At 47.8% G+C, this 24,493-nt stretch overlaps 2 pseudogenes across 2 annotated transcripts in view; one reads left to right on the plus strand and one right to left on the minus strand.

Moving 5' to 3' along the window:
* Positions 1 to 6,451, plus strand: part of LOC144139795 (uncharacterized) — an 8,879-nt pseudogene extending 2,428 nt beyond the window's left edge. The window contains exon 3 of the transcript XR_013316303.1: positions 3,260 to 6,451. The product of XR_013316303.1 is annotated as an uncharacterized LOC144139795 (transcript). The remainder of the gene's footprint in view (positions 1 to 3,259) is intronic.
* A 10,749-nt stretch (positions 6,452 to 17,200) lies between these two features.
* LOC144138534 (uncharacterized) lies at positions 17,201 to 20,904 on the minus strand (annotated as a pseudogene). Its single transcript, XR_013315897.1, has 3 exons — positions 20,633 to 20,904; positions 20,278 to 20,538; positions 17,201 to 19,953 (listed from the first exon to the last, which is right to left on the minus strand). The product of XR_013315897.1 is annotated as an uncharacterized LOC144138534 (transcript).
* Between the last annotated feature and the right edge of the window lie 3,589 nt (positions 20,905 to 24,493).

Here is a 24,493-nt window from a genome sequence, read left to right on the forward strand (position 1 = left end):
TTGGGGACAATTTCGTGCAGCGGTCACAAGCTATCACTCGAGCTACCTGCGCCGGCCTGGGCCACTTCGCGGCCGTGGCCGCCGCCTGCACAGCGACCGTGCGGCTAGTTCAGTGGGCTTTTCGTGCCTCCGGCGCGTTTTCGCATCCAATGGTAATAAACGGTAATAGAAACAGAGTGCCTGGAATCGCTGTAGAACTTTGGTCGCTGCCAGCTGCCCGATGAGCTGACGAAATCACGGCGCCTCCGCCGCCAACGATCGGGTCGTTCGTTCTCGAGAGCAGAAGCTCCGCCCTCCGGCCCTCCGATTGGAGCGGCGAGCCGGGCGAGCCGGCGAAAAACGCCGGCAGTACGGAAGCGGCAAACACAAACTCGTGACATGTTTGGATGTTGTTTATTTACACAATATCCTCGGGATGTCGATTGCGCGTGATCCTCTGCTGGCTGCTCGGTTGCGTTTCGCACACTTTAAAATTGATTTTAAATATGTTCTAGGCTGTATTCGCCGCTGATATTTTGCAGATGATGTATATGTGTTCCGACCAATCTATCTCCGAAGTTATCTCGCCTTCAAAATTTTGTGTCAGTGCCCCTTTAAGGGCTGTCATACGTCAAACAAACCATAAAATTAGTAAAGCCAATTTTGCTTTATCACAGCCAAAAAACAAAGTGCTACTCTGTACATTTATGTTCAGGGACAATAAGTTTAATACTAAAGGCTTACACACAAAAAAAACAGCCATTTTTTTTCATGCCACCGTAGCCTTCAAAGCTAGGTACTGCATGTTGGCTTTTGTTGGGAGTAGCATTGATGCTAACAATCGTGATTAGCATTTGAACCTGCAGTCTCGCGGGGGAAAAAAATTCCCCCGCATTTCCCCGAGGGGGAGAATGTGAAAGTGCGAATGCACGGTTGTCGGCCCGCTTGCGGCGCTTGCGCTCGGCCCCCGCAGCCCACCGCCTCGCCGCCTTCTCTTCCATCTCTTCCATCGGGTGTGTAGTATCACGTGTACACCACGCAGTTATCAAGCCGCTATAACGCCGCTGAGTCGCCAACGCACGCCGCTGACGACGTAGTTTGAATGCGTTAAAGATATAAGGCGCGTTACTGACAATATCAGCGTCGCGTCCGTGGCTTATTCGGTAGAGCGTCGGGCTGCGGCCCGCAAAGTCCTCGGATCGAAACCTGGCGCCGGATGCTGTTTCTTCTTTAAAGAGCACTGCGGACGCCGCCGCCGCCGACGCCGGCGGTGGATGGTTTGGGGTCGCTTATAAAGAGCATTCGCTCTTAAAATTCCCTTCCTAGTACTAGTGGCCAGCAAGTATCGTCTGATGAAGCATAAGCTGCCAAGGGCGTCAATAAAAGCCAGTGGCTTGTATAGGTAGAAACGCAATTAGATGCTTTTTTTCTCATACTTAGGGTGCAACGAACAGCATTCTCTAGCAGTGTTCATTTGATCAGGTACAGTGTTTATTGAAATAATTGAGAAATAACTCATTTTCCTGTTTCTGTTCTAATCCACGAGCGGCTTTATAGATAGCGAACTGCCCATCACAGCCAGTGCTTACGGTAGCCAGCGTTTAAAACAACTGGTGAGTGGGGATGGTGCAGGCTGTCAGGTGGCACTGGATTAAATTCACAACTTCGCCAGCTTTGCTCCACTCACAGTGCAATCTGCAACTACTGACGTAAAATTCAACAGTTGTACGGCAGTACCAACCTTTACCAATTTGTATCTATAGTAGCGATCAGTACATATTGCATTGTATTGGTCAGTTCGGATCCGGCTCTTGCCCATTCAAAAATATTTATTTATTTATTTATTTATTTATTTATTTATTTATTTATTTATTTATTTATTTATTGATCCTGTCAATCCCTTCTGGGATTTTTACAGGAGCAGGCATAGTCAAAGAACACATGTCGAGCAGATTTTTCTTACAATAGTTAACGAAGAAGTATAACGACGGTTGACTCGAAGTACAGAGCTTGCAGTAGCACAGAAATTATTCGATACAATAGAGGCAACAAATATAAACGGCGAAGAAAAGAAAATATAGCGCTTGCTCATAAGGGATCTAAATCAACGCAGAAATTGTAGAATACAATAAAGGCAAGAAAGGTAAACGCCAAAAAAGATAGCGCTTGCTCAAAAAGGTATAGAAATTACACACATCGGCGCACGTAACATGGAAAACCTGTTATCGAGAAAGGACAGCAATTTCAGCAAGAGAAGTGAATTTGTCTACTGTTGTTTGTTGAGTGATGAAGCGATCTAATACTACTCTCTGATGTCGCGGGGAAAGAAAGAAAGGTAGAACGTGTCGTTATTGCAATCATATTCTTCGAGTATGTGTGAATGTTTGTATCGCGTAGGACGGGTAGAAACTTCAAAGGCACAAACGTCTTTAACAGGTGTGGCTCCTTCATTAGAATAGGTGCCACATTTGTCAAAGCCCCTTCGAGGTGGCTTACAAGCCCACAAATGGGAAAGCAGGGTACGACCTCTTTTAATGCCTGCGATGAGAGCCGGAGCTATCTTCAAAATATCTTCTTCGGCCCCTGCTCGCACACCATACTCAGAAAACCCGAGAAAACCTTTGCCCTGCGGCTGGTGGTCTTGCACAGCAGCCTCAACATAAACTATCACATACAATAATGTGCTCATTAAAACTGTGGCTTAAAAAATCCTTTAAACACTCAGTTGAGCCCCAGCAAAAGTGCACACCCCACGATAAATTTGCAAAAACTAAGTGCGGTCACCAGAGAAGGAAATATCACCACTGTGACAGACTGAAGACGCGCCCATAGCCAAAGTAGAGCAGATGAAAAAGCCACTCAGCTTGTTTGGCTTTTTTTAGTGATTTCCGAAGCCACTGTAATTGCTAGCGATTTGTTTGATCCTCACTTTTTTGCGCACAGGAATCATTATGCTTGGGTCTGTAGCTACTTAAAAATCCGGTCATGTTTAGGCCAAATCACTGTGCTGTTGAGAATAAGCACGTTAGCTTAATCCCGTCCACAGTGGTAATTTTCTTGATGGAGGTGAAAAAAACACGCTAGGCCTGTGTGCTGGGATTTCAGCCTTTCTTTTGCTGTCACTTAGTTAAATCTGCATCAACATCAAACAAGCCACCCAAATAAATCTGTGGTGCGGTGCGGTGGACATATACATTCAGTATATGTCCACAAAAAAAAAGTGCTTTTGCCAGGCCATGATATACAGTGAATGAAAATAACATGAATCTAATACTTCTAGATTGATGTCCAAGGCGGCTCCAAAAACAAGGTTGTCACGGCAAAATCAACGGCCCTGACGAAGTTAACGACACAGCTTGCGAGCAACCAGCCACCAAGGTCTGAGATAAGACTGTACATCACGATGTCAAAAATGGCAGCTCATACGGAACACGACTTTGACCATTTCACAAAGCACGGTCAGGCAGTGGACCAGAACATCATCACTCGCATCGGTCACCTTGTTCGCGAAGGAATCAAATCTGTGAATGAGGTAAAGAAATGCCTGAAGTATTATGTTCAGGATGTGCTGTTTGCGGGTAAAGAAAAACCCGACACCACTTGCAGAGCATTTTACCCAACCTCAAAAGATGTTGCCAACCACATCCAGGAGGCCTTGAGGAAGGAACGCTGCAGTAATCTTGACCAAGAGAATGTAATTCAGATGGTATCTGAGCTGCAAGCAGAGGAAAAAAACCTCTAAGGTCTCTGTCCGGCCATACTGCCAACCTGATAAGGCAAGTGGAGGTTCTTGCAATGAAGACGAAGACGTCAACGTTGAAAATTTACTGGCAAAGGAGTGCCAACAAACCTTGCTTTTCTGCTACCAATCGCACTTCATGCAACAACTGCTTACGCAGTACGGTAATGATGTTACCTGTTTAGATGCCACGAATAAGACAACTGACTACAGCCTGCCACTTTTTTTAGTAGTTAAGACACCTATAAATTACATGATAGCTGGTGTTGTGATGCAATTCAAAACGGCAGCATGTATTGGTGAGGCTCTGGCTGTTTTTAAGAACTGGAACAAAAACTTCTCACCAGAATACTGGATGATTGACTGCTGTCAAGCAGAGATTTCTGCAATCCAAGACACCTATCCGGAAAGCGAAATTATGCTCTGCAACTTCCATCGCGAGCAGGCTTGGGAAAGTTGGGTGAAACGGAGAGAAAATGATGTACCACCAGACCAAAAAGACGCTCTCCTGAACTATTTCAGGAGAGTCGCAAACTCAAACTCTCAAGATGAATGCGACAAAGCCTACAGCTCTCTAAAAGCTTCTGTTTTTTGGCAGAACCCCAAGGTGGTGGCATATTTTGAGACCCAGTGGATGCCAGTAGCGAAAATGTGGGTGCAGTTTCACCGAGACAGGTTTGCTGTTGTCATCAAAACTAACAATGGCACTGAAACACACAACAGACTCCTCAAGGAGTACCGTACTACCTGAAATGGAGCCGCGGCAAAGGAGCTTGTCAAGCCTGATCACCACGGTGGTAAAACAGTTCCTGCCAGAACGACAGAGCGTCTTCATCCAGAAGAATGTAGAAAGATCTTCCCCGTACCGCATCTACCATGAATATGTGCCAACCTACCTGCACAATAGACCTCCGAAAGTGATCAAGCACATCATGGCTCGTATAGACATGGCAGAAGAATATGAGCTGGAGGACGTGGCCAAGTCAGCATGTGGCAGCATTTTTCGTGTAAAGTCTAGCACAGCGGATGTTCCTTACACTGTTGACTTAAACATTCCATGCTGCACATGTCAGGATTTCATGAGGCACAAGCTGCCATGCAAGCACTTCGCTATTTTTCGGTTCTTTAGTGAATGGTCATTTGCAAGGCTACCTAAAGAGTACACCGAGAGCCATTGCTAAGTCTTCACAGAGACATTCCTGCTGCACCAAATGACTGGGACGCACCATGTACGTCTGGTGCTGGCATGGACTGTGATGCAACAGATCCAGCGCCAACTGTTGCAGAGCTTCCAAAAACGGTGCGGGAAACCAGCAAGAAGACCCGACGCCTACTAACTGATGCACTACACCGGATCGCCAGTGTTATAATGTACTGCAAAGATGAAGACAAGAAAGGGGAAGCCTACCGACACCTTCAGCAGGCATATGATATCCTGGTAAGTGGATTCCCCAGCTCATCGAATGGCTTAGTCATCCGAGGCTCTCCTACCAAAGGCTGTTCCAATCAAGCCACCAGCTGTGCAGCAAGGCGACTTCGCTTGAAAGCACTGCAACGAGCTCGGGGTCACACAGAAAGTTGGAAAACACGAGGAAGGGTGGGAAACGTGCAGGCGAAATGCTGGCAACCTGCAACGTTTCACCATAAAGGAGAAAGGACTCGTCCATGTGACAACTGCCTGGTTTGCGCCTGATACCATACCAGTCACTCACGCACCTCACTTTACCTCATTCACTTTATTTTGTCTGCTGGTAATTATGCAGATAATTATGTAATTATGACAAGGCTTCCCCAAAATTGCCATTTGTTGTTTCTAAACCTGTTTACATGAATGAGTTTACTTGCATCTGTGCACAGGTGTCATAACCTTTTAATCTGTAGCATGCCTTGGTTTATACATATACAGAGCAGGCTAAGGCTGCATGTTCTGGCAACACAAAATGTGATATGTACTAGAGAAGCTGTGATAATTACTATGTGCTACCCATAACTTTTTCGCATTCAAATGTTCTTGTTTACAGTTTTATTGTATGATTGCACGTCACTAAACACATGCTTAAGCACACATCACTTCACATTACTTTCTCTTTCTGAGTAAAAAAACACTGCCAATAACTACTACATTCTTTTTTTTCGAGTTGAATTCTTTGTGAACGATAATATTTTTGCTATGCTGTACAGTAGTAGAGCATCATTGTCATTTAGATGTTAGTGTGACTCCATCTGGAATTGTGAATATGTTTATTAATTATTGATGTTACTTAGCAAAATAACATTTACATGTTCTAGTATGTTTTTATCAGTGTCATTAATTTTTCATACCTAAAATAAAAGCACCTATATGCTTTTATGTGCATTGTTTTCCATGTGTAAATCACTTCCATGATTTTTTGTTACCTAGGAGAAAAACACTTGTATGTTTTTATTTGCATTGTTTACTATTGTGAATTACAAAATTTGCGCTAACTGGACACACAGAGAAAAGAAGACAATATGTCCGGTTAGCGCAAATTTCGTAATTCATAATGCACCAACTAGCCCAACAACGCATTTTACTGTTGTCTACATCACTCAAATTGTGTTACTCAGGCGAAAAAAACATCTGTAATTTAGTTGAGTTGTTTTTCATGTGTACGTCAATTATCTGTCATTGTCTGTGCGCCTTGCGTACTGGGACCCCCTGTCAAGATGTCATACGACAAGCCTTTCTGTCCTGTTTTGCTAAAATAAACCTCAAACTACATATATTTTATCCTTGACATGAAAACTACCTCTTAATGCTTTTTTTTCTGTATCACCAATGCCACCTGTTTCACCTTCCACTATAATTGAGTGAATGATTGCAGGGTGTAACGTGCCGACGCAACGCAGGTGATGGGGTACGCCATAGTGGAGGGCTCCGGATTGATTTTGACCACCTGGGGATCTTTAACGAGTGCCGAACTCTCGCACACACGGGTGTTTTTGCTTTTCGCCTCCATCAGAAAAGCGGCCGCCCCAGCAAGAAATTTCATCCGCGACCTCGTGCTCACCTGCACAATGTTTTATCCACTGAGCCACCGCGGCATGTCACCTTCCATTATAAGAAATTATGTATATGGTAATGGCCCTTTCAACATGCACCTGCACGAAATTTGTGTTTTCATTACTGGTGAGTGCGAAGGGGCCTATGTTGAAAGCAGCCTTGTTGCAGCCCCGTTCTTATATTTTTGCCCCTTTGAAGATTAAAGCTTACTCGAAGGAGTATTGACATGAAATTTCCAATCTCAAGTAACTATGTACAGTAAGCCCTCATCAACTTGACGTTGTAAAATACACTAAAAATTTTTGAGATAGGCGGAGAAGTTATGCAAAATGCCGCAAATTTGGGGCCGTAATTGAAATGAGAGCGAATGAGAGCGAGTGCTGGTAACAAAACCTCCACTGCAGAGAAGAGCTTTCGTAATAAAGGTAAACACAGGAAAAACAAATCTTTATTATTGCGGAAGAAAGAACTAAGTGATGCTCGCCTGTTTTGCATTCAAGCCTGGTTCCGGAAAGGCGTTCTCAAGCTGCTCAATGCATGGCATCAATTGTTGGTCGCCACCGCTACATTCTACCCTGTTGCAAAGCAGGCTCAGCATGTTAGCGGTTTCTGCCATTGTAGGCTCTTGAGGCTGCTCGTCGTCCGCATGATCAGCTGCATCGTCCACAGCTATCTCAATGATGTAGGCGGCGGACAGCATTTCCTTAACAAGGAAATCAGCCTTGTACAGTGCGTACTCCTCATAAATTTGCAACTCATGGCCGCGTTCGGTGCGTAGTGGGAGCTGAGAGACCGAATGCAAACCTTATCAGCTACCTGTAACAGACTTTGCCTGTGCCCTCTCTGTCAACGTACTGCGATATAAGTGGTCCCCAGAAAAGATGTTTTGTGATAAAGGGGGGCAAATACATAGTGCCTACAGGAGGTAAATGCATGTTGAGAAAATGTTTCAACTTAATCGGTATTCCAAGGTACCTGAGTTTGAGTTAAGGAGGGATTAATGAATGTAGGTTCTTGTGCATGTCATCTAAGAGGTTTGAACATTCGCAAAGCAATCTCAATATTTGCAAAAGGCGAGAACAGCCTCCAGGCATAAGCTTCGTCCAATGCCCACGAAAAGTGCTCACGAAAAGTTCAAGTTCTGGTGCAATTCATGGCTACATCCTCTTTGAAAAGAACTTGATGGCGATGATATAATTCTCGCTTTTCAGGAATGAATATGCGCACAAGTGGCATAGATGAAATTCACACCCGCCGCGGTGGCTCAGTGGCTAAGACTGCTCAGCACGACGTCGCAAGTTCGATTCCCGACCGTGGCGGCCGCTTTTCTTATGGAGGCGAAAAGCAAAAACAACCGTGGGTACGAGATTTCGGAGCGGGTTAATGATCCCCAGGGTGTCAAAATTATTCCGGAGCCCTCCATTACGGCACGCCTCATCGCCTGCTTTGCATCGGCGCGTTAAAACCTACAACCAATCAATCAGATGAAATTCGCAAGACACCAGATGAACTTCCTAACAGTTTGCTCTGCTTTTGAGCAGCTCCACCACCATAGAGTGTGCATTTAACAGAAGAATTTTGCGACATACACACGATGCACGAACGCAGAAATGTTTTGTAGGACGCAGATGCCAAACACATTCCGTAACTGGCTATTTGGGTGCATTGGTTGGACGCAACAGAAAAAAAAACTACGTAGATGCAACGACAGATAAGTAAGACGTGACCCACCCAGCACTCGCGTGTGTGATAAATTGCTTGCCCAAGCCCTCTCCTTCTCGCCCATGCAGACATTCAGTTCAAGTGCCAGGCATGAATGCTAGTACAGCAATCTTCACGGAAGAGAGTTATTTAAAATGAAGCACTCATAATCCCCAACCAAGCTCTGAAAAGCATGAAGTCAACATTAAAACATTATTCGTTCGTCCGCAGTGTCCACAAGGTATTCGGCTCCTGACTGCACCTAGCCTAGCTAGGACTTCGTGCTGTGGAAAGCAAAGATTGGCTCACTTCCGCATCGTGCCTGTTCGTTTAGACCAATAAAAATTAAACCACGCAGTTGCAAGCAAGCATCAGCTAAGACCAGGGCCGTAGCCAGAAATTTTTTTCGGAAGGAGTTTTGGGCTATCGGAAGGCAGGAGTTTTGCCCAAGGGAACACCAATGCTCGCTTAATGCGCTTCCCGGAAAATTTTCGGAGGAGGTTTGAACCCACAAGCTCCCCTCTGGCAACGTTCCTGGCAAAGACTGCACCCAAGGTCTGATGAATCTACCACACACGAATGCTCGAGCTCACCGTCCTAGCTGCCGCGATACTTTTTTTGTTTTGTTTTGGTGCAGTACGACATCGGTCATTCAAACTTTTTATGGACCTTGCACTGGTACGACAGCAGAGTTATGGTGGAGTCAGTGGGGCTCTTCGCTTTACATTATCGGACTCACCGTGGACTCCCCGAGAAGCAGTCCGACATTTGATTTCCCTATGACTTCGGGGAATTCTCGGACTACCCGCGGACTATCCGCGGTGAGTCCGAGAGTGTAAATCAAAGAGCCCCAGTGACTGCCTAACAGGCAACATGAGCGACACGCTTACAGCAGATATGCGGCGCGTTCATCAACCAACAGCTCGACTCTTCTCTTGACAATCGTGTAAGCAACCGTCCACGACAACATATTGGCGGTGAGATGTTTCAGTGGCGCCCCCTGGCTCTGACGTCGGCTTAGGGACTCGCGCCGCTGTCGTCTGCTACACTCCGCTTGTGGGAGGCAGCAGTGCCTGCGCTAGAAATCCCCCGCTTTTATGCTTTAGTGTATTGAAAAGCGTGTTTCTGTAATTCAGTAATTTTTGCCTGCTCCTGACCTATCTGAATAATTTCAAGCTGTATCCACCACAAGTTCGTAATACACGAAGAGAGAGACAACAACTTTCTTTAGAGTATCGGTCAGAAGATCGGGTGTAACTCATTCTTTCTAGCTTATTCGCGAGGTTCAACGCGCAGAGCTCCTCGATAAGTATTCAAAATGCGTACGCTTCCCTACAGTATTTTTAAATGCTCTTATGGAGACTCAACAGTCTGAATGCTACGCACCAAGCAGCGGGCCCCTATTCGCACATCGCACGGTACCAAATAAAGCGGCTGTCTTCTATTTCTTTCGTTGACTCGTATCAGATGAATGTTTTTTTTTTTTTTTCTGTGCCCAACGCATTATATTTTTCTGCTTCGTCACGAACGTCTTTTTAGTTATTAGTAGGTTTGGGGTTGTTTGGGAGGCTCACAAAGATCGTGTGGATTTTTTTATTCAGGCTGTATGGCATACATTCCCTTCTTCACCAATTGTCTTTCCTTATGGGTGCGTGCAAGAAGGTGTATATTTGCAGCGTGAGTTGTTTATTCACATCCAAATACAAGGAGAAGGTTTGTTCTAAGCCACCGCGATCGCGCCTCAGACAACGTTGTCCAGAGTACTCGAAGGCGGCTTTTGTGCTCCGATTACTATCGTAACCATCGTTATCATAACGAACTGACTCTCAACCTGAGCAGTTACGACATGATTATGGTGTTGAAGGCTTGATATAGTCGCTAACGAACGCAATAAATGGTATACGTGCATATATAACAAGAAACGAAACTGATGAATATTTCCAAGCAGCTGGTTATTGTTTTCCAACCTTTATTTCCAGGCGTGAAGAACAAAATTACTCTTAGTCTCTTGTCCTGGAATGAGGACCCGACCCACTAATCATCTCGATTTTACGGTTAAATAAAGTTTTCTCCTCCTCCTCCTTCTCTCCTCCTCCTCCTTCCCCCCCCCCCCCCCCCTAAAGTGCAGCTTTCCTGTAACGCATATCTGAATATTGGAAAGATATGGCTGTGGGAAATGTAACGAAATATCCCTCCAGCTCTGAACAAACATAATGTTACTGTATTTTTACCGTAGAAGTGGCTCGTTTTCCTCAATAGACCTCCAGACTGGTTAGAAGCCTGCATAAAACCAGCACGCTCCTGTGCACAGTGGGTTATTTGGACCTCAGCCTGCAGTTTTTGTGGCCCATAGTTCATGTCGGCACACTTTCATGCGATGACAACGTAAAGTGATGGTATACAGTTCTTTCGAGCGTTCGAAACTGATTTACCTTACATGCGATTACTGGGAATCGTAATGCCTTCTGCCAAAGCCGACAGCCGCGAAGGCCTGGAATTTGTTTTGGTCTTTTGGCTGTTGTCTACTACTAGCAGCTGGCTGTTCCCTTAATATTGCTTACAACAGAAGCCGACGCCTAGCTCCGACTCTTCGCGCTGCGCACAAGACCGGCTTCGCAAAGAATGGGGCGACGCCGGCAATGTTTCTTCCGTAGCGATATCGAAAACTATAAGTTAAATCACGCCTTGAGCTAGTGTAGGCGATTTTAAGTCTATTCTAGTAATAAAAAGTTACGCACACGCAAAATGTGGTGCGGACAAGTATCAGACGTCAACCGAGCGCAAAGAAATAGCAGGGAGAGCGAGCCCGAGTGAAGCAGACGACAAATGCTGGAATCCCTAAGCCGACGTCACGGAGGCGCGGTTCGCAGCGCCGCCCGTGGTCGCGCTCACCGCCAATAGCGCGGGTAGCGGCTACGTTGACAGAAACTCGGGCATCAAACAAACGCCAAAGCGAACCCACCGCTGCAGAAGGGCGTACTTGGGCAACAGTAATTAAAAAAACACCTTACGGCAGGCATAGCTTCTAACACAATGTGCAGTGCCTTCGTGATAAAAGTAAAAATCAACAAAAAAAATACCCACGGTCTAGGAAGTGACGAAAATGGCTTTATCACGTGAGTTTTGGCTGTGACGTCATGACCTCGATCTGTTGATGGCCGGTCAGAGCGTCCCACAGTGGGTTTTGCGGTTGACTACAGACGTTATCAGCGAGGCATTTGAAGCTTCGCCTCAAATAGGAAGCGTTAACGCTCGCTGGTTCGTTCTTGCGACACCCCCCCCCCCTTACGAACCGACACATGCCTACTTCAGGAAAAAAAATCGCCCTTATGTTTTGACGAAACTGGTTTAAAATTGACTGTTGCGATCAATCACATTGTGAGAAAGGTGTTCACTACTTGCGGAAGTGCGGCTATTGTATTTTTCGTGCTGCTCTATCCGATGCATGCGCAATGCAATTGCAGTAAAAAGGAAGTCGGACCTTCTTCACCGCCGTTCACGTATTTCTTCAGGTGCGGACACAAAAGATGTGTTTGCTATTAGGCTTAGCGCATTGCCCATAGGCAAAACAAAGTGCGATGAACAAACGCCAGGACAGGTGACAGACGCTTTTTTTCTCTTTTACATGAGTCATTTTCAATGGTGACTTTGGAGTGAGCTGTCGTCGACATTGCTGATAAACAAGTAGTTCTACTTCCGGGCAAATAAAGCTCTCTCTTCCCCCCCCCCCTCTCTCTCTCTCTCTCTCTCTCTCTCTCTCTCTCTCTCTCTCTCTCTCTCGCTCTCTCTCTCTCTCGCTCATCCAATTAATGTTCGGTAGCCGCAGCGAGTGATAAAAAAATGCCATCAAATGGATTCCTGCGCATGAGGGAATTACTGGAAATGAAAAGGCACACCAGGCAGCGCGCGCTGCAGCTCTTTCCTCACCTTTGCCTGGATGCGCTGTCGTTTCCACTTCTTCGGCCATTGCTCATGTTGCACACCCACCGTCGCCTCTAATGGATAAGGCCGAGACATGGCATCGTGCTCAATGCTATCGCCGCAGCATTCTCCGGCACTGGGCGAACTCCGAGGAAAAATATCGGCGACCACCCAGTACTCTTCGAAGGACAGAGGCGGTAATTCTTCGTCGAGCCCAGACTGGCCAACTTCTGTCCCCAGCGCGGCTACACCTCATCAACCCGCATTCATACGTGACCCCACAGCGCCCGTTATGCCCCGTAAGAAACACGACTGAACATATTTTGTGGCATTGCCCTGCCTTTACCGCGGTTCGGGAGACTGCACTTCAGTCTCTCGGCGTACGCCGACCTGGAACCCTCAAGGAGTGGATAGATCCACCATCGCACGTTGGACCATCGGACGCACTCCGGCTCTGGCGGGCTTTTCTTCAATATTTTAAGGACGAGAGTGGGCCCGGCCGTTTCTTTGCAGAGCCGACGTCGGGACCACCCCACCTCGAAGACGTGAACAGCGGCCCCCCTCCCCCTCCACCATAAATTTCCCCATTTCTGTCGCAAGGTTCCTGTACAAAGCAGAAATAAAGACGTCATAAAAAATGCCACGGCCCACAGGTGCAAAGACTATCTTTGTTGCGGATCGAGGGCAGTTATACTTAGAGCCCCCAAAAAATTGGCCGCGTATCTGCTCCTTTCGTTGCAAATGGCGACAAAAGACGACAGTCTTTGCCAACATTTGCCAAGTAAATGCCTCCCTTCGTTTTCCCGCTCACCTCTCATGCTGTTCCTTTTTCGTCACGCTCCTCTCGAGGCGAACTCGCTAAAGTTTTGCACAAGTCGATTTAAATGTTCCGCGTTCCACTGCTCCCTGCAGGCCGGGTGCCTCGATGCCAACGCTGCCGCACGGCGAAGACGCGCGTGAATCGAGGCGCCCTACTTCAACGTTTATAGAACCGCGTTTCCCTACTCCACGTGCGTTGCAAGCAGAACGTGGAACCTACCTAGTGGAACCTTTCGCAACTGTTGCCGGTTGATTTCTTAAAATGGCGCCAGAAGCTATAGTGGCGCGGGCGACAGGGCAGAGTGATTTTTTTTTCTGCCGTTGATGAATTATTTAATTTCGCAAAAGTCAAGCATGTATGATTTTTTATAAAGGAACACTGCAAATATCACTTCTGTATTAATTTGTTGTCTTATACTTGCGTAATGTCTTGTTCTTGTTCAACAATGTTGACAAGTATGAACATTATACCGGACTTAGACGGGTAGATTTAGCTGTGACTATATAAGACTATTGCGCAGTAAGTATTTTACTTTGGCCGGGTGGCTGAATCGAGTCACAGACAGACAGACAAACAGACATAAAGACAGACCAAAATTTCTGGGTTTAACTAGCCCACGAAAGACTATCGTCTTTAAAAGTAAAGATGACGGGTGCGGTAGGATTTCGCTGGGGTCGACAAAAACGCGCTCATCAACCTATACCTACCCTCATTATAAAGCTGTTAGCTGTAGGGCGGGGCAGAACTCCCCGATGACTCTATAAATCCCCGCAGGCACGATAAGAGACCACATTGATGTTCGTAGTCATCAACAAAATACTCCCTCATTTATGGTGCTCGGAAAGGTACACAAAACAGATGGCATGGTAAACAATAAATATAGTAGAGACTGGCAGTTTGTGAGCGGAGTACCAGTAATAGGTCGTTGGGAAAGTCTAAGGCCCGTGTAACGGAGATTCGTCAATGGTTTACCACCGACAGAGTGAGCACTGTATACTCCAGTTACCTTTGGTTTCAATCGGCACTAAGACCATGCACTATGATCATGCACCCCTCCGTCAAACAACGACGATGGTTGAACGGTAAGCTTTCTCGTGACAGATTCTTTAGTTGTCGTCTAAGTTTTAAGAACCGCTTTGACCATGTCGACACGGAGCAATCGGATAGACGCCGGCTTCATAACGCGAGGGACCCAGGTTTGATTCCAGCCACGGGAACCGTTTTAGGGCGCAGCCATTTGGCGCCCGTTCCTGGGCTGAGCGGCGTCGCCGTTGACGTTGTAGCCGAGCGAACAATGGCAAGAGCGAAGAGTGAAAGAAAGCAAAGGAGAAGACTGTCGCCAAATTGTGAGTGGAGGGCGGTTCGCCGTGGCGGCTTTGCGAGACGCTGAGCCCGCACGAGCCACTCTTCTGCGCGACGCTTGGCGAAAACGTTAGGGGGAGCGTGCGCGTGACGATGATGTGCGTTAGTTTCCTAAGATGCAGTACGCGGTCTCTTCTTTTTAGATGCGACGCATCTCTTGCTCTCGGGTATGTCCCTCCGTTGTAGTTGTCGTCGTCGTCGCGGCGTTGTCCGCACGCTCACTGCACATGCGCAACTCTCCTCCGTTCTTCTCTCTGACAGCTGTGCGCAACACTCTAACTCCGTCTTATTATCATAACAACAGTTGCGCGTGTGCGCTTCGCTGCTCTGGGTGCGCGCATGTGTGCGCATGCGCGTGACTCCCCCCCCCCCCGGCTCCTCTCCTTTCAAAAGCGGGAATATAAGCGGGAGAGCGCACGGCGCCGGATCAGTCCAGCGCTCGCTCTCGCACTTGACTTTGCTTGACGATACCTCCGTGCAAGATCTTGCGATGAAGACGTGATGGAAGCGACAGTCTCTTCAGCGAGTGGACTGCACGTGACGTCACGCTCCAGCGCTCGCGCGGCGGTAGCCATATTGGTGCACTGGCGCCGGCATTGCGGCGTGAGCAGTTCGGGGAGCGCACGCGTTTGCTGCTGAGCTAGTCGCTTTTCGCGCTTTTCCTGCGGCATGCCGCTGGTAGCGAGCAAAAAACCTTTAAACGCGACCTACCGCTCGGACCGTACGGGGCCTGCACGCGTGCGGTATGCGGAAAAGGGGCGGCTGTGCGACAACGAGGACCCATTCATGCTACGACCGGGCATGGACACGGCCGGCGATGTGGACTTGTTTCCGGAGATAAGTTACGGCGACATCCTCAACTACCTCGTGTTTTCTGCCAACTTCCTCACACTAGAAGAGATGAAGGCATTCAAGTCTACCGAAGCGCATAATTACTTCACGAGCGGGTGGGTGAAGTCCCTGTCGGCTAAACAGCTACAAGACGGCAAAGTTCTTCTGCTCGGAGAGGTAAGCAGCCGGGATCTTTTTTACTATTTCGTCGGTTCGGAAATCTTGCACGGAATGCTCGAAATAGAAACGGTCGCGCTAGAACAACTCTTCGCTGTTGCCGGTTACGTTTTGAGACACGATCAACAGTGACGAGCGCTCGCGCAGAGATTTGGGCAAGAAAAACTTGTGCATTGCATTTTTTTCTCTCGCAGGTGAACCATTCGCAAAGGTTGCGGGACCAGCCTCTGCAGTGTGGATTTTGTGCCAGAAAAGCGGAGTCGTGCTCACTGCTCATTGCACCTGTATGGCAGGAGCAGGTGAGGCCTGTTCTCATGTTGGAGCCTGCCTGTATGCAGTTGAAACAGGTGTGAAGATGAAAAACGCTACAAGCTGCACCTCAAAAACGAACATCTGGCTTCCTGCGTACGTGAAGAAGGTGGAGTTCAAGAGGCTAAAGGACATAGACTTCACTTCGTCGAGAGGGAAGAAGCGAAAACTGGACGACATCATTAACAGCTGCAGTTCAGCAGTGAACGAATAAAAAAAACGAATGGACATCCCACCAGCAACCCAAGAGGAGCTTGGCGACCTGTACGGAGCATTTCAGAGCACAGGTGTCACACCTGCAGTATTTTCTGTGCTTCCAGAGTATTGCGAAAGCTTTCAGGAGACTGTAAAAACACAGCATGCCCACTTGAGGAAGCTGTATCTCGAAGAGAACTTGGAAGACAACCTCGACACGCTTTTGAAGAAGGCTGACGACTTTCTTGCCACTTTTTCCACCAGGGACGACACAGTGAAGACAGTCGAGGCTGCAAGAAGGCAACAAAGTAACTCGCCAGACTGGTTCCTTTACTGTGCTGGCAGAGTGACTGCGTCAGTGATGAAAAGTGTGTGCCACACGAGTGTGCAGAGTCCTAGCTTATCACTGGTAAAATCGATTTGCTACCCTGAAAAAAATTCCCTCAGAGTTCCTGCCGTCATGTGGGGCTTAGAACATGAGCAAGATGCTTTCGAGGCTTACAAAGCCAAAGAAGCTACAAAGCACCAGAACTTTGACTGCCACAGGTCTGGACTCCACCTGAGTGCTGCTTACCCGTTCATCGGCGCAACACCGGATGCCATCACCTCGTGCAGCTGCTGCGGGAGAGGTGTTGTGGAATTTAAGTGCCCATTTTTGCTAAGAGATGCTCAAGATATCACCACCAGCATTTCATGTCTGAGTTACACTGGCGGAAAACTTCAGCTTTTGGACAATCATGCGTACTACTACCAAATTCAGACTCAGATGACAGTGTGCCATGTTGACTTTTTCGACTTTGTGGTGTGGGGACCAAATGTCCTGCACATCGAGAGAGTGAGGCGCAATGATCAGTTTTGCAGAAACATTTTTTCTTCCGCAAGACAGTTTTTCCGGAACGTCATTCTGCCCGAGTTGCTCAGCCGATACTATACGAGGCAAAACAGAAGTCGTGAAGAACAGCCAGCAGACACAGTAGAGTACTGCTTCTGTCGTGGACCGGACACAGGCAAGATGGTAGCTTGCGACAACGAGGCGTGCAGCTACAAGTGGTTTCATTTCTCTTGTGTCGGACTGAAACGGGCACCAAAAGAGAAGAAATGGTTTTGTTCCGAGTGCAAATAAGACAAGGACTAATGTCAGGCTTCCACAGTTTATTTCACCACAGCTGTGCCTGCCAGTGTGAAGCAACATACTATCTTGATGAACTTTGCTAAAAGAGCACGCTAATGTTTCTTGTGACGGGAATGTAGAACGAGCTTGCAGTCTTAAAATAAAGGACCACGTGGAGCGACAGCGACAATTGTCGCTCAAGTGTAACTGAATGGATGCGGTGGGCTAATACGAGCGACGAGCTGTTGCCGACACCCCTTCATACACTGACTTCTTTATTAAGCCCTCAGTGCCATGTTTCTTTCAAAACGAACACTGTGCACATGACCGCCAGACAGCATTGAACACACGTAGCATCAGAATACAAAAATGTGTTGAAACTGCATCGTACAATAATTGCATTACTGCCAACTGTTACGAATCGGCCAGCGCCGCAGTACTTCCCCGCATCACTCCTCGGCTGTGCGGCGAAGCCACTCGTGCGCCTTCGAAAACAGGCGCAACCATGTCGGTGGCAAGTTGCGACAAGCCGCGTCAGACGCTTCGCTCTCAGCGCATTTCAAAACTTCGGCGGTTGGCGACGAGGCTCGTCTCCACGCTCTTCAAGGACACAGAGGCCCCGTCGATCGCAACGGAGTCCTCCTCTCTCCCCTCTCTCGGACTCAACGTGCCCGAGGCTATGAACGGCTTACGAACTCTGGAAAGAGTGTTGTGCGTGTTCCAGCCTGTTGCGTTTGACCGTTATCGCTTTTGGGTATAAATAGAGCTGCCCAAGCGTTGTAAACCATTCCTGTTAGAGCAGCGAATCGATGTTGTCGCTCTGCTCGAGTCCTGTATTGTAACCTCGCCCGTCGGGGCATTGTTCTTTGGCTTCGGCTCACCTCTCGCTATGAAGTAAACAGTTACGTTAGCCTACGGCTTCTGGACTTCTTCATGGCTGCAACAGCGGCTGGCCGCTCGCATCATACACGCTACCACTCGTATGTCGGAGGCCACGGAGAACGGATCGGGTGCCCCCGCCCGGTCGCAACACAACCTACAAACAACACCGAAGTAATGAATCTCAAGAAGTCACATCACGTGCAGTGGCAAGGACAGTTGTACAAATTTGTAAATTCAAAGAGTTGTAAATGTAATGCACGACACACAGAATATGGTACGCCTGAAGCACAGCAGCGCATAAGATCCAAACAAAAAGGTAAATGGTCACCTTGCCACTTTAGAGTCGTTGGCTGGCAAAAGAGCATTCTGCCGAGAATGCTGCTCTAACAAACAGCAGAAACAGAACTAAAAAATTTGAGCGTAATCACAGTGGCACTGTAGAAATTCCAGTTTGTGTTGTAGTGTCACAACAAAGTAGTGCAATAATAATATACAGACGAGGTTTCTACAGCTGAAAACTAACTAGTGTCCAACTAATTTTCAAACGCACAATCACGTGGGATATATCTTGAACCATGACTTTGCTACTGTTTGAAATCATAGTCGGTACAACATGTTCCATTGCATTCAAATTATAAGTGAAATAACATGGAGTAAAAAAAGTTTCCATTGATTATGAGATTTAACGAGCCGACGCTACGCAGGCGATGAGGCACACCATACTGGAGATCTCCGGATTAATTTTGACCACCTGGGGATCTTTAACGTGCGCCGAAATCTCGTACACACGGGCGTTTTCGGTTAAAAATAATGTTTCCAATCACAGCTGACAATATAATGTCATTCGTCAACGGAAAGCACTTGCTCAATTAGCAGACTGTTTTAGTGATGCTACTATTGAAGGGCACAGATTAGAAAGGGCACAGCAAACAGGAACAATTTTGTCAAGTGGAGTCAAATTATCTCCAGGTCGGCAAACCACATAGTCGATGGGCAGCGTGGCCTTCAGGATTACATACTTATTTCTGATCAGCCCGATCACCCTCTCGACATGAATCCTGACATTGGCTAGTTTTCTGGTGCTTAGCACGTCTGCTGCCGACAGTTGCTTCTTGCCCTTGGTGAACGCTGGCACGTGAAGTCTCGCACAGTAGAAGCCCACACTTTCGGACACATTGAACCCTCGGTCTGCAAGAACTACGTCACCCGGAAGTAAGTTGTCCAAAAGACCGCAGTGCTCTGTTATGTGTCCTTCGCTAGCACGCCCTCCCCAGCCTTCAGAGATGAAGTTAACAATGCCTTGAGGTGCAATGCCAATCAAATACTTTGCCGTATTGCTGCCTTTGTACTGAGACCATGTCTAACTTCGGGGCAAGTATGATGAAGGCCTTTCTATCTTTATCTCAAAACAGTCAATGATGACTGCAACATTTTCCCCAAAAGAATCGTAGAAGGCTTGAGGCATTGTGCGTTGCAAAACACTTCTAGGCGGCCACAATATCTGAGACTTAAGGCGGCAGTAGGCAGCATGCAGCCATTTGTCGAATATGCGCGACACTGTGGCCTCTGACACGTTAAACCTAAAAGCAAGGTCAGTGATGCGCAAATGTAGCTTTAACTTCATCAAGAAAATCAGGAACTCCTGAAACTTCAGCAAGCCGTTGTTAGCGTTATGCGACACAAACCCCGCTACAACGTTGAGCAGTGCGTAAAGGATCTGAAAATTCGCCATGCCGGTGTAGTACACAACTTTGGTGTCGCTACATTTCAGGGCATCTTCAGTCAGCTCCAGCAGCTTGTTTTCATTTCGCGCAGCGTAGAGGCGCTCGTTTAGGGATAAGCACTCCATCTCCATGGCTTCAATGTCACTCATATTGTCAGGTCTGTCTGGACTGCCATCCCTGGAACAAAATGAAGTCGTTGCATGGATGATCAAGCAGCGCGAAAAATTCACTTGAGATGCGGAAAGGAGTTATTGGTGACGGGAGTGGGAAATAAGAATGCGGAGATTCAACATCTGAGATACTGGATAAAAAAAAAAAAAAAACTTTCTCTCCACTTTCGACACGCTCGGTTTCAAACCACGACGACGAAAGTAGAGAACACAGGACTAGCGCTAGTCCTGTGTTATCTAATTTTGTCCCGTTTTTATCGCGCTACTTAACCATGTTTCACAGTTCGAACCAACAAGCCCACATTTACGTGTTTACGAAAAAAACGCTCACCGGTTTCGTCACTGTTCTCTACCCCGACTCCGTCTTCTGCTGGCGCCGGCGACGACGAAGAAACGGCAGCTGCGTCCGGATGCGTCGTCTGTGTTGTTGTCATTGCCTCGGCTCTACGCTCGGCGTCAGCTGCACGGGCCTGGTTCCGTCGTCTTTTTGCGCGAGCGTGGCGTTCGGGATCTCCCTGTTTCGCGCTGTAGCCGAGTAACAGCGTCGGGGCCCAGTCGGGGTCCACCTCCTCCCACAGCTGTGACGGTCTGCCTACGGACGCAAGGGCATGTTTAAAAACGAGATTCTCCGTAGTGCTTCCAAGTCTCACAGATAAATAATTATCGCGCACACGCCGATGGCTTACCTTTTACAAAGTGTGCGCCACAAACACGTATGCCAGTCCTCTTGGTGTTGAGATCGGCGCGGTTTATCCGCGCCAGTCACAGACTGCGTCGTTTCACATATAGCTCTTTCGTGCGGTCGCCCTGATGCTCGATTACCTTCGGAAGGCGAAAAAAGTTTTTGTTGGTTGATTTGGTCCAACATGTACGGTTCGAGCATCCAACGATTGCACAGATCACCATTGCGACGCGCTGGCAGTGGACGCACGATCGCTACGGCTGACTGCACCACTGCACCGGCATGGCGGAATGGTATCCCAGGGTTCCTCGCCGTGACGTCAGTGCAAGCCATGTATATTGTAATGATTCAGCAGTTACCTGTATTACCTTGCCCAATACAATTTTAAAAGCATAAAAGAGCTATGCTAGTTCATAAAGGCATCTGAACCATTAGAAGCGTGAGAGGCTGGAGTAGGAGAGATTTTGCTCGCTCATTCTGAAAAAAAAAAAATTGTCATTTATCGTGCTCCTGATCATCATTTAGCAAGAATGTAGTAAACAACATCAACTAAGATTTCTTGCATGAAGCGCCGAGCGCAGCGCATTTGCTGTGCCGTAAAGTTCCGGAAGAATGCCCACCCAAATTTAAGTACAGTGATGTCAAGTGAAAAATACGAGGTGGGCGAATTTTCGGGTCAAGCGCGGAAAGGACGAATGAGTGACCGCATCTACACATGAAGAGCTGATTCGGGTTTGTTTTGTTCACTCATCGACGCTAAAGCCATGGATTTTACGGGGTGGGCGCGTATTTCAGTAAATTGAATATTTCACCCGTACAAGGGGGTGGCGATGTTTCGGGGGAGGGCGTTCACTCGGAACTTTCCGGTAATCTAATCAAGACGCGAGCGTACATTTCGCCCTCGCAGGGGGCTCGCTACTACAGTCGCTAGAAATTCTAGCCTCTGCATCGCTATGTAGCGACGGTAAAAATGAGTTACCGTTCACGGAAACTCTCGCGCATGCAAGGTCGACTTCCGCAATCACGAGTATATCCTGCTCAAAGTCCGTAAGGACTGAAAAGGTAGCTTAAAAAAAGGGGGCGGGGGGGGGGAGAGGGGGGGGGGGGCGTCGTCGTCTCATGTGCGACCCACTCGCTGAAGTAACCATGGTAACGACGGCGCTGCAAACCAACGACCGCCGCCGTCAAAAATCACGGATATTCCGGCGGCCAACCATGAAATGAGTGCTTCGCCTCGGACGAGGTCGGACTATGTCGTCATGGCAAGCCGCCGAGCGAACAAATAGTTCTGTCTCGTCGGGGTAATAACTTTTGTTAGCGTGAGAGAATATGCTTACTATTTTTGGACTTGTTTCTACAAGAACTATAGAGTAGTTTTCTGACACAAACAAAAACACTTTGAAATCCATCTCAGGGCCCCTTTAAGGCCCTCCTGAAGCAGATCAAGACTGAGCCACAACCCGAACTCGACTGCAGTGACGCCAGCCTCCTAGATGGGACGGGTGTCACCGTTGTTGTAGACGGAAGTCATGTCCTCATCACAGCAGGCACAGAACTTGACCTCAACGCAACGCAACAGGGGCAATCGTGCGTGCTATAGAGCACTATTGCCGTTCTGTGCCAGACACCGGTACAGTGTACATCTACACCGACTCTCAGGCTGCATGCCGACAACTTCTCTGCAACCAAATGCACAGAAATACCGCCAACATACTCAACGAGGTCCTCGCTTCAAGTCAGAAGTGCTACAAGGTAATCTGGGTACCTGGGCACGAAGGCATTCCAGGAAATGAGAGCGCACACGCACTCGCCCGAGCGTTAAACCACCGGGCGCCTGAGCATGCACTTCCACATTCATTCAAAGGAACGTAGGACGCAACCAGGACCTCAAGAACCAGTTGACACCAGATATCTGCTACGGACAGCCCGTCAAAACAGACAAAGGCACCCAACACCACACAAAACATTCACTCGCCGGGAATCCGCTGTACTAAGGCAAATTCAGACAAACACGCTACCTACTGTATACACCTAACACACCGATTCTAACGATTACGGGGTTCCCCCAAGTGTCCTAACTGTGGGTACTACCCTAGCATCTATCACACTCTCTGGACATGTGCACAGAACCCTAACCTTCCCCCATACCCCATCCTACCCCCACTTCATGGGAAAGGAGGCTGGCCGACTCTAGCGCGGAAGTGCAAATGACACTTATTATAGAACGCGCAGAGAAGGGCCTGTCGGCTACCCCGGGAGCTCCGGACTAGGGGATCCTTGTGAAAATAAAGTTGTTATGTCCCTGTGGACTTTCGCTTGTACCACGGGGATACACAAGAGAATGTAGACGCTCTCACCTTCTTTACCGCCTTCCACATCCCTGACTAGACCTTGAGTCTCCCCTTCCGAATAAAGAACAATATTAATAATAATAATTTTTTTCTTCTTCTTCTATCACGTGTCTTTCCCTTGTAGAGTGGTAATGCGACAGCTGCGAGACGCCTACGTGATAACGTTTCTCTCGGGGAGTTTGCGGTGCGCACAAACCCCGAACTTACGGCCAGTAGCAACAGCTCTGCTGTTAAAAAAAATGGCTGCGGCTTAGCTAGCTCAGCTAACCTTGGATATGCAAAGCAAAAGCTTGGCTTAGTCTGGTTGAGTCTTGGTTTCGTTTGGTTGAACCTTTGATTTAGCTGTATTGCCGACCCCGTCTGAAAGCCGTTCGGTTTCGTGCAACGTGCTCACAGAAGGAGGCCGGTAGAACGCGGCGTTCATTCATGGGGAACGCACCGTTCTCTTCGCCGGGCGCTAGACGAGTCACGTTGCCCGAAAACCACCCAGTTCCGCATGCATGGGAGGCTGGGGGGGGGGGGGGGGGGGGGGGGGGGGGGTTGGCTGCCTCGGCCGCAGCGGCGGTGGCGACCGCTGTCGGCGCCCGCAGGCGCCAACAGCGGGCCCGGCGAATCACGCGATGCGCTTCGAGGGGTGTGTCGCCGGTCAAAAGGTCATTTGCGCATCCTTCACGAAATCGCTTGACAAAAAGCAGTAAGCTTTGCTTTAAAAAGCTAATGGGCCCACAACACATACCACCCGAGAATGCAGTTTCTAGCAGTTGGGCTCTGCCGAGATATGCACCGTTGCGAACAAAATGTCAGACACTTTATTATGCCCCATACCACTAAGCAGATTCACTTACGCAATTTTCCGAAACAAATTTTTACACAGCGCCGAGTTAAAAAGCAATAAATAGGACATGAAAATCCCCTCGCAATTGGTAACTTTCCCCATGATCCCGCCTATGAATGCTCTTCTTGAAAAATTACCGATGAACTTGCTAAGTCATTAAACTTTTTTTGTGGAATCTAGTACGACTTGATATCAATTTCAATTCTCTTCTACGAGGAAACAAAACACACGCCGCAGTGTTGATAGGCGCGCTGATTGGGCGTGCGGCAGCCGGAGATGCCAGTAAGCGCTACGCTCGGGACACTAGCCAGTGTATTCTAAAAAAACATCGTTTTTTTACAAAACACGCTCAAGCAAGATAGGGAAGGTGAAACAAATGAATGGGATGTACACACACAAAATCTTTCTGTGAGCTTTGGGTGCGTGTTTTGTGGGACCGTCAGGCAACGTTTCCGTCCGTTTCTGCCAGTTTCATAATACCACTATAATTTAAATGTTTATGCAGTACAATCACAATGCCATTATTCGTGAATTGATTGTAATTTCTTGCTTTAGTCCCACGACATTGTAAGCCCAAAAAATATGTGGGAGCGCTAGACCTCAACATCGAAACCGAAACCGAAACAAACGTTTGTTTAACTTTGAAAGCCATTTTCGTCGCAAGTCAAGACGCCAAGCC

This window comes from Haemaphysalis longicornis, unplaced genomic scaffold (genome assembly GCF_048455015.1).
Source record: "Haemaphysalis longicornis isolate Haplotype H1 unplaced genomic scaffold, Haemaphysalis longicornis Haplotype H1 scaffold_5, whole genome shotgun sequence".
In the NCBI taxonomy this organism is placed as follows: domain Eukaryota; kingdom Metazoa; phylum Arthropoda; class Arachnida; order Ixodida; family Ixodidae; genus Haemaphysalis; species Haemaphysalis longicornis.